The sequence below is a fragment of the Falco naumanni genome, chromosome 3 (assembly GCF_017639655.2).
Source record: "Falco naumanni isolate bFalNau1 chromosome 3, bFalNau1.pat, whole genome shotgun sequence".
Classification (NCBI taxonomy): Eukaryota; Metazoa; Chordata; class Aves; order Falconiformes; family Falconidae; genus Falco; species Falco naumanni.
In genome coordinates, this window is record NC_054056.1 from 32,693,804 (window position 1) to 32,700,470 (window position 6,667).

Sequence of the window (6,667 nt, forward strand, 5' to 3'; positions counted from 1 at the left end):
TTAAGTACAGGAGATGGTCACGGGTGCAAGGAGGGATAATGCTGCCTGAAATGGGGAGGGAAAGCCGCTGATGGGTGGTCAGGGTTAGGACACACAGCAGTGCCCTGGAGAAGCTTAGGAACCCAAGGCTGGATGGACTCCCAACAGATATCAGCCAATCACTGAGGAAGAATGAGAGAAAAGCTCTTCGGCTGAGATTTACAGCAAGAAAAACCCAAATGGATGTGAAAAGAAGTAGTCAAAGTTTAAAAATGCTTTTATCCAGGACTTTCTGCACCTAGTTCCACTGCAGTGTCACTCACAACACAACACAGAGCGAATGACTTTTTTCTGCTGATATTTTGCATTAATTATGCATCCTGCAAGAGTGTTTTTAAAGCTCAGACAGGGACTAATAATCTCCCCGGTACCTTTTGTTAGGCAATACAGATAACAGCTGGGTTTAATCACACTAAACATTCCCTCAACATCTCATCTCTCCCCATCCCAAATGAAACAAGGCAGGATGTTGTAACATCTCTCTCCTCACAGAGCCCAGTTTCTCCAGTCTCCTTGGAAAGAGCTGCCATGACTAAGCAAGCAGCATGAGCAAACCAGCTAGCACTGGATTTTTATTTCAGCCAGAACACATTTAAACTTGAGAACTGTGTTTATACTGCAGAAGTTAAATCCTGCATAGAGTCAGCAGAAGAGATTTGGTTCAGTGGCACACAAAGCTGTTCACTTCATGGGCAGGACAGGGGATTCACTTTAAAGGTTTATGTTGAAAAGGTCCTAAATTTGGCCCCATATGGCAGTCAGGATAATCACAACTAAGTTTATCAATCCTGTTTCTGAGAGTTGTGAACCCGAGTAATTATTCGGAAAAAAGAAGCAAACCCCAAACAATGCAAAGCCTTGGAAAAAATTGGAAGTTACTGCAGCTAACCAGGTCTTTAAGGGGTTAATGAAGAAGTCTCCCTAACAACCAGCTTCCAAGGTACAGCCCCTCTAATGGCATTTCCCACATGCTTATGATAATCAAAAGATACTGAAAACCGACTCTACTTTATTCTGGTATAATTGCAGCTGAGCCACTAGAGGAACTGCAACCATTACGCAAGATGAGGCACCATCACAGTGGGGCCTGCTGTTTCCAACGGAGTCTACCCACTTGTTTTTATAGATTTCAGCTACCTTTCATTTTAGTAATTAGCCACCATTTCCAAGGAGATCCATAAGCAATTTCCTGCCCATCTTGAGCCATAATGCTACAAGATTGCACTAGAAAGGGAAGGTAGTTTAAAAGAAGTCAACAAAGGGCAGACAGCATGCTAAAAAGTTCACTTAAGCAAGAGATGGAGACCACCATTTCATGTACTAACAGATAAATCTCGTTGCCCTCTAGATGTGCTTGACCACTACATAGCACACAGGCATCCACTGGAAACCCCAATACCAACTCCTTCCAAACCCCAAAACACTGTACGATTCTATTAACAAGCAGCAGATTGGTGTGCTGAAACCTTCAGTCAAAGAAAAAATGATGTAGCAGACCCGAGGGGATAGTGTAGTGGAGAGAGGATCCTGGCCCAAGGAACCCAGTGTGCCCTTGAGTAGAGGATTGCTCGTAGAGAGAAGATGCTCTGGCAGGATCTCAGCTGGTGAGAGCACAGGCATATTCACAACTTCTATCAAGTTTGCATTAGTTTTGACATCTTCAGCAGAAAGGAGGGGAAAAAAAAAACCCACAACATTTAATGTGTGTGTTTTGCTTTCAAGGAAGTCTCTCAACTAAATATTATTGAAACAGCAGATGGCAAAATGCAAACTTTATGAAAGGGAAGGCTGCCGTGAACGGCAGGTTACTGTTTGCATGGGAGAGCTGTACAAAGCAGGGAGGGAGGGAGGGAAGAATTAGAAGTTAAGACGCATATTCCTAGCTGAACAACTTGGTTTGAAAATTATGACCATGTCTATAAATGTAATCTTTGGAGTGCGGGCATGGAAATATGCAAGAACTGGTGTGAAAACTAAAATACCTAGACGGACTATTAATTCCCTATGGGGACCCCAGTTCCTTAAATGGCTGCAAAGGATAATTGCAGAGGACTACAACAGGACTGAATCAATGCCATTTCCCCTGGGGGAAAAAAAAATATGTATTGCTGCCTCTGATTACGTTATTCTGAAAAGACTGGCTGCTTTCCCCCTCCCTCCCCCAGCTCAAAAGTCAACTGCAAGCCACTAGAAATATGTCCAGAAAGATTATGGTGCAGCTGAAAGCCAGAAGCATATGAGATTATATATTTACTGGTGCTGTGTCAGATAACATCTGAGGAGAGGAAAAAGGGATTCAGCCCTGCAGTCTTTATTAGCATGTTTGGGCTGTTTAAAGGAGCTATCCAATTGTGTCATTGCTGCCAGGCCTTTAAAACTGTATATATCCATGATAAAGAAATCTACTTGATCTTGATCATAAGCCTCCAAGCCCTCCCTGACTCTCCTGTGACATGCAAACTTACTGTCTTTAAACAGGTTAAAAAAAAGAAATGAATAGGGATGCACCATTACCCATAGCATTATATTGCTCAGGAACAGATGTTAATCAATTTTATAGAATGCTTTAAGTAATATGCAAGCACTTTTGCACAGAACTGACTGCATAATAGAGATTTCAGCCCAGCAAATACATGAGATAAGCCATTATCTTGACTGGGAGAGTTATGTTTATTTTGATTAAAACCAAAGAGGTCTGCATGTTCAAGCAATTTTATTCCCTTGGAATTATGTTGTTTTCAGGGTGCTATTACATATGGTCCTATGAAAAAAGGGAACAGAAATAACCTTGCTCTTATTTGTAGTGTTCTCCTTGCGCATATGTTCATGCACACAGCTCATGAAGTACACATGTAGGATGCATGTACCATGTAGGATGTATGTACCATCATCGCAGATTCCTGAACAGAAACAACTGTATTTATTCTCTATTCCAGCTGTACTAGAAAAATCGTAAGTTTGGAGAAAGGACTGACCTTACACTCTGTAAGTAATTTTTGCTACACAATCTCCCATGCAGTGCGAACAGAACTTCAAAATCCCACACCATACACAAATACAAGGAAAAATGTGCCCCATCTTCCTGATTTGTATAAAAGTAGCAGCTGTGCCATCGTGCTGGGAGTAATTTCGGTCATTAAAGTTCTTGATCCTTGAATGTCATCAGGAGTTACTTAGGTGACCATCCACTTGCACTTACAAAGTACTGCATTTAACTCTCCGTAAAATATGGATTTTATTGCAGCAGTGACAAGACTTCTTTCCACTGCCATTGACCTCTACTGTTATTGCTTATCTCGACTCAACCTTTTGAGTAAAAATACATATATATAGTATACATACTGTGTATTTGATGCCCCGTTTAGGTGTTTGCATTTAGGTGTCATATACACGTGAATATCTAAGTAGTTCAATCTATCTGACATACAAACTATGTTAGCAGCTCCTTAGAAACATTTACAACATAACGGAATTCAGCACTTTCTTTCCGCAATTATCCAACTTCTCTCTCGTAAAACGCCTTCACGCCTACCCCCTTTTCTTCCACCACCTCCATCACTCCCCAAGCCATTCTTTTATCAAATAAAAGATTTCACATTTGTCAATTCCTGCAGCGTCCCCAGATCTGCCCCCTCTGCCCCCTTCTTTTTTCGCTGAGGAAGCGCCTCATTTCAACTGTGCTCTACATGCAGCTCGGCACTTTGCCTCGGATTTTGCTCATGATCCGAAGGGGTTTGTCCTGTATCCATTTCACAGCAACTAGGCAGCGTGAAGACCCCGAGACAGATTTTATTACTATTATTTTCTAGTTATTCATCACGCTTCTCCTTTTGTTGTTGTTGTTATTATTATTATTCCCTTCCAAACACACACGACCCTCACCTCGCTCTCTCACCACCTCCCCTCGACCGAAGTGTCTCGCTGGCGGTAACAATTCCCAGGAAAACGCCGCATCCTTTCGCCTGACTGAAAATGACAGCAAACGTGGTCCCCACACGCCCCTGAGCCGGCGGGCACGGCGCGGAGCCGCAGGGGGGGCACCCCGGCGTAGCGGTGGGATGCGGAGCCCTCCGCAAGCCAACTTCGCAAAATAAGTGCTTGCCCCCCTCCCCCTCCCCGCCCCCCCCCCCCCCCTTAATTAGCATTCCCAGTAAGCCCGGCAAAAAGAAGTTAAAAAAAAAAAAGGAAGGAGGCAGGAGCCTGGTGACAGTTGAAACTTGTTCCCAAAGAAGCGCAAAGCCGCATCTCCTTACCGGCACGCAGGGACGGCGGGGCCGAGCCTGGCCCGGGTCGGCGCGGCGGCAGCGCAGCTCCTGCCCCTCGGCCCGCCGCTCAGCCCGCCCGCCGCGCACTGGGGCTCCCGCTCGGGCAGCAGCACTTTTTAACTCCCGCATGCAGCAGCCCGAGCCGAGGGGGCTCTCCAGCTGATTGGTTTCCATTCACTGCTCCTGATTAATAAAAAAAAAAAAAAAGGCGGGGGGGGGGGGAAGGGAAGGGGGGGGAGCCAAACTCCTCCCTCCCTGCTCGCCTCCCCGGCAGGCGCTCACACGCACACTCACACACACCCGGGCACACGCACACGCGCTCCTGGCGCCGGCGCTGCGGCTGCTGGAGCCGCCGGAGCTGCCGCACTGGGGACGGGGAGGTGCGGGGCGGGCGCGGGGCGGGCGCGGAGCGGAGCGGTGCGGGCTCCGGCGGGCGGGCAGGGATCTGCAAGTGAATGCGGTGGGAGGGCAGAGGGGGAGGGCTGTGCGGCGGAGCCCCCCTTCCCCACGGCGGCCGCGCCGTGCTTGAGGTGGAGAGCAGCCAGCTTCTTCCCAAGCGTTTGGTGGTGATAGTAAAAGCGGGGGGTGGGGGTGGTAAAGAGGAGGGAGAGACATGCTCCTCTGGTGAGCTGCGTGTTTGTGCTGTGCGGCTTTTCTCAGGCTTCTCATCCTCGGAACCCTTTTTTAAGTCCTTCTCTTGACACCAGAGATGCCCGACTGGTCTTTTCCCACACTTCCCGGGAAGTTCCTGGACTTGGTGAATCAAAAAATTCGGTGATTTATTAAAGAAGATGATACTTGGTGGGGATGATCACATGTGGCTGTGGCTGTGTGAATGGGAAGCAGCAGAGGAGGATTTTCCAGGTGCCTGGCCTTGCTCGCCCCCCCTCCCCCTCCTTCCCAGGGGCTCCCCACTCACGAGGTTATGACTAACCTTAATGCAGAATGAACTGAAATTTCGGCTTTTGCCGTGGGACTCGTGGAGCCCCTCTGCACACATGCATGTTGTACAGCCCCCTTCCCTAAGTCTAGCCTGAAATAAGGCTTTAGGTGTTTTAATCTCAATGTTAAACGGCAGGATGAAAATTGCCTGCCAGTTTATTATTTACCCAAGAGTCCACTCCAATTCAGCTGCGCAGTGTCCCTTTAAGATTCATGGCAAATGTTGCAAGGAGCGAAGCTTTCTACCATTCCTCTCACATCTCCAGTCTTAAGTTTGACCTTTATAATGTATTTTTTTTTCCCACTAGTCAATCTTAAGTGATTCCCCCCACCCCCTCTTTTTCTTGTCTTCCCTTTCTCCTACCCACCTCTCAATTTCTCGTTGCTGATGCCTTAAGAATGGGTCTGTTCTGGCTCTAAGCCACCTTTGTGTCCGCCTGTTTCTGGACCGTTTCAAGGCTTTTAGTATAATTTAAATACTCTGAGCACCAGAAGTTCAGGTAACAGTCCTGCTGCTTGTGCTGTAATTTCTACAGTACTGCAGCACCACCTCCACAGCATAGCTGTTATCCCTGAAACTGGTACTCAGCGTATAGCTTTTATCCCTGAAACTGGTACTGGGCTCCTTAAGGAAGCCTTCAAGTTATTCCCTACAGTCACGGTGTTGACAGAGTACTTCTTCAGCACAACGTTGGGCTTTTAAGGACTCTGTGCGATACCTGCAAAAGCCAAAGCAGTGTAAAGAGGCTGGATTCTGCTTTCTAAATGTTTGTGAGCTCTGCTTGGGCACATCACCCAGAAAAGCCGCTTAGGTACAACTGCTATTGTCCAGCCAGCTTTGTCTTCCCACACAGCTGAGTTTTTCCTGTCTGCAGATCATTCTGATTGCTCTTCCTTGAACTTCTAGTTCCTTATTTTATTTAGTTATTTATTTATATTTTTTTTGGCAATGACAGGTCAGGAGCTCAGTGAGTGTTTGCAGAGCATTCCCACAAGAGCCTTCTGGACACAGTTTATCTCTCCTTTATGACAGACCACATTTGAAGGCTTTCTTTTTCCCTGCCATATTGTATTGTCAATGTCTGATTCACTGCTCACTCTGACCCTGGGGTCTCCTTGGGCATTATTCATTCCTGGATGTGTTGCATTCTGGTTAGCTTTAATAAACTGCTTTTTTTTTTTTTTTTTTTTTTTTTTTTTTTTTCCCCCATTATTTCCCTAGACAGGACAGGGTTATTTATGTCCAAGATGGGCTTCTATATTTTTGTCAAAAATGAAGAGTTAGTACAGGAACTGTTGTGTTCTCCAAAGCATGTGCATGAGATTTTTATCTTTTCATTAATTATGTGAATTTTTGGTTGACAATTTTATGTGTATAGCTGTATGACAAAAACTTTTTTCTTTTTTGAGCAGCACTGTCA

The 6,667-nt window shown here is 46.0% G+C and overlaps 1 protein-coding gene across 1 annotated transcript in view; it reads right to left on the reverse strand.

Annotated features, from left to right (window-relative positions):
* CDH6 (cadherin 6) overlaps positions 1 to 4,471 on the reverse strand; it is a 107,129-nt gene extending 102,658 nt beyond the window's left edge. Inside the window, exon 1 of the mRNA XM_040588222.1 lies at positions 4,293 to 4,471. The gene's annotated coding sequence lies outside the window, so the exon portion shown is untranslated. The remainder of the gene's footprint in view (positions 1 to 4,292) is intronic.
* Between the last annotated feature and the right edge of the window lie 2,196 nt (positions 4,472 to 6,667).